General features: G+C 51.6%; 1 long non-coding RNA gene across 1 annotated transcript; it reads left to right on the top strand.

Moving 5' to 3' along the window:
- The first annotated feature begins 88 nt into the window (after positions 1-88).
- On the top strand, positions 89-3,717 carry LOC135980592 (uncharacterized). Its single transcript, XR_010597585.1, has 4 exons — positions 89-195; positions 585-659; positions 1,500-1,653; positions 3,146-3,717. It is a non-coding gene; the product is annotated as an uncharacterized LOC135980592 (long non-coding RNA).
- The last annotated feature ends 42 nt before the right edge of the window (positions 3,718-3,759 follow it).

Raw genomic sequence — 3,759 nt, 5'->3', positions numbered from 1 at the left:
CCCTGGCTGTGTGCTTTGGCTTTCCTGGCCCCTTCGCTGTGGGAAGAACATGTCATTTGTACATTGCGCATTTCTTCCTTCTTCCCTCCTAGATGCAGAACAACGAGAGCCACATCCCCAAATTCCTGTTCCAGGCCTTAGAGTACCTGGAAAGCTCACAGACAACAATAAGGCATTCTGCAGCCCTGTTCATTGGTAAGCAGAGAAATTCACTTGATCTTTTTTGAACTGCTTCCTTCAAAGCCCTTTTCTAGACTTCTGTTGTGTGTGTGTGAGAGAGAGAGAGACAGAATTAACATGTATTCCAAGATTAAGGGAGCAATTTAGCTGTATTGATTGCACCAACTTCCCCTGCCCACAACAACTCTTTGGCTGCGCCTAGTGGAAACCCGCATGATGTGAATTCAATCTCCTTTGGAAATCAGCCTCTCAGTAACTTCTGTGCATCAGATGCTTTTATGTGCTTTGTGAGCAGATGGAAGGAATGTATTGAATTTCCCAAGGGCTGTCTTGGGGGAATGGCTGCACCTTTAGCAGTTTTCAGCGAAGGATTTGAAAAGTAATGAGATCCATTGTATGTCTAGGAAATACTATCCGCCATTACTGCGACTTGTTGTCTGAAACCGTGACTGAAGATGGCATCTCCCGCCTGTATGAAGGTAAGGAAATAGCTCTGTGTGTTTGTGCCTCTGTGGGAAGTACAGGGGTGCAGCACAAGGCCTGAACACAGGTTTGAATGTGTCCCTCTCTGGCTAAGGACAGCGTTTAAAGAAGAAGGATGGTCACACGAGCTTTCATCGAGGTCCCACAAGATGTGTACGGGAGCAGGGGATAACCATCCCTAGCTCCTAGCATAGAGGTAGCCTTAGAGCTGTGTGGGGAGACTGTCTTCAGAAAGGTCAGAAAGTCTCTAAAGGAAGGCCGGACAGAATTGAAAAGGGCTGTTGTTATTATTAAGCATGATGATGATGATGACAATTACCCTCTGTAGGGAAAAATTCATCACCTGCCCTCTCTGTAATGGAGTGATTGCAGGCCAGGGAACCACTCAGAGGTTGGTTATCAGCTCATAGGAAATCCCCTGAGTGCACATGGGAAACATCTTTCCCTGTGACCTCTTAAGGAATGAAGGCACAGGGCCACAAAGGATTTCAGTCTAAATTCCTTTGCGGATCTGTGCATAAATGTTTGATGATTTAACACCTCTGCTGTTGACACTTTTTTGTTACGTCCCAGGAACAATTGCCCCCACCTGCCTGTGTTTTAGTGTGTGGACATGTGTGTGGACGTGTGTATCCTGGGGGAGGGGGAAGTTACGCACAGAATGGGGTCTCCTCTCTGTCCAGGGCTATTTTGGGAGTAGCAGAGTTGTTGTTTCTGTGCCCCCAGACTCTTGGGTAGTTAATAGCATGTGGCAACGGCCATCTGAAGGGGAGATTTCCTAGGCACCAGTCACATCAGCACCATGGGGCTTTCAACCCGTTTCCTCTTTGTTTCAGCTTTTCAGGAAGTGCCTTTGACATCTGACAGGACCACTGGGTGCATCCTCAGGAGACATTACAAATGGCTGCAGAAGCTTGGAAATCTTGTGTCAGGTTCTGCATTCGACTAGAGAACTGTGACCGACAGAGAAGACCTCTTTGTCCTGCTATGGTACGTACAACAGACGCTTATCAACTTTTTGGTGTCCCGAGCCTCTGTTTGCCAGAAGCTGGGAATGGGTGACAGGGGATTGATCACTACATGATTACCTGTCTGTTCATTCGCTCTGGGGCACCTGGCATTGGCCACTGTCAGAAGACAGGATATTGGGCTAGATGGACCTTTGGTCTGACCCAGTCTGGCCTTTCTTATGTTCTTATATTTGGAACCGGGACTGAACAATGAGGTGGATATTGGCAGATGACACAAAATTATGTAGAAAAACAACAAGGAGTCTGGTGACACCTTAAAGACTAACAGATTTATTTGGGCATAAGCTTTTGTGAGTAAAAACCTCACTTCTTCAAGTGAGGTTTTTACTCACGAAAGCTTATGCCCAAATAAATCTGTTAGTCTTTAAGGTGCCACCAGACTCCTTGTTGCTTTTGTAGATGCAGACTAACACGGCTACCCCCTGATACTTGACACCAAAATTATGTAGGTTAGTCAGGCATAGAGAAGACTTTGAAGCAGCTGAAAGGGATCTAATGAAGCCACGTGACTGGGCAGAACAATGGCAGATGAAAACCAGTGCTGACAAAGGCAGGGCCATACGCATGGAAAGCAGTGAGGTGAACGACTCCTACATATCGCTGGTGTCGGACACCAAAGCACGGATGGTTGGGCCCGGGGTTGGAGCAGAGGCGGTGGGGCCTAGTGGTCAGGGTGGTGGAGGTCGAGCTTAGGGGAGCCAAGGGTTGGAGCCGGAGTCAGGAGTCAAGAGAAGGATTGGAACGGGCTGGGGAGTAGGGCCAGGGTGGGATTAACGATTCCCGGCCAATGAGAGCTGCAGGGAGCAGAGCCTATATACAAGACCAGCACCAGGGACAGAGGTTCCCGGTGTGGTGCTCGTCGTGGCAACGCGGCTCAGGGCGGGGAACGGCAGCGCGTGGAGCCGCCTCGCCCCCATCCCAGCCAGGCAGAGCCGACGCGACCGGAACGCAGCACACAGGGGCTTTAGTGGCTGCAGCACGGCCCCCCCCTTAGCCCTACTCCTTTCATGAGTGCATCACTGCCCCACTTCTGCCCCATCCCCACACACAGTTACAGGGCAGAACCCCGTAGCTGAGCTCTGAAATCTCTCTGACTGGAATGAAGTTACTGCAGAGTCAGGACAACTCCACCTTTGGGCTCCATGTCGGACATCTCACCCCACTGCACCGAGCCCGACATTCCCAGAGCTTCTCGCATGTGATTCCCTCAGTCATCAGAGCCAGGCAGAGAGAGGAGAAATTCTCCCAGACTCCCTTCAACCATTGCCAGCCCACAGGGCAGCGGAGCTTGCGGGGGTGGGGGCTCTCTTTAAGCAATGCCAGCTCTCAGGGAAGTTGCAAATGAGCTTTAGCAAAGTGTGTGTGTGTGGGGTGGGTTGTGCCATGGAAAACTCCCCTGCTTGAAGGTTTTATTTTTCTGATTTGTGTTCCTGCCCTTTCTCCTCCTACAGACATCTAGAGGCTAACAGGAGCCAACTGAGCCCACCGCCGATCACATCTCTTGTGAGACGCCAAAGCAGCTGTTGCCTGGGAATGAGGAGACAGAAGAGGCAGAGCAGGATGTGCCGGGTGCACCAGCCACACAGAACCCCATAGTCTAGGCGGAGGATGCCAAGCCCCTCCCCAGCCCTGCCGGACATGCTACAGCTGGAGCACCCATGTGAAAGGGAGCAGCTCAGCTCAGTCTAGGCAGAGCGCCGAAAATGGAGGATGCACATTATGGGCTCCAGTCCAGAAGCAGCTGATGCTCCTGAATGCAGAGCCGCGAGGAGCCAAGACCCAGCCGCATCCCCAGGGCCCTGCAGACGTGCAGGGGAGATCGGAGTCTCTGGGAGTTTCCTACGCCGGGAGCCCAGAGACCCCCAGCCCATGGCCTAGAGACATCTTGTAGGAAGTAACCTGGGTGAACCAGCCATTGTCATGCTGAGTGACGTCAGATGTTCTGGTTGGATCCCCACTGAATCAATGGCAAACACATTGGCCATGGACAAGGCCTTGGGCTAGGAGCCGGTGGAGTAACAAGGGCCCGGGTCCTCCTGCCCTGGCTGCCATCCATCCTTGGGTG

This window comes from Chrysemys picta, unplaced genomic scaffold (genome assembly GCF_011386835.1).
Source record: "Chrysemys picta bellii isolate R12L10 unplaced genomic scaffold, ASM1138683v2 scaf4765, whole genome shotgun sequence".
Classification (NCBI taxonomy): domain Eukaryota; kingdom Metazoa; phylum Chordata; order Testudines; family Emydidae; genus Chrysemys; species Chrysemys picta.
This window is presented reverse-complemented; position numbering and strand designations above follow the sequence as displayed.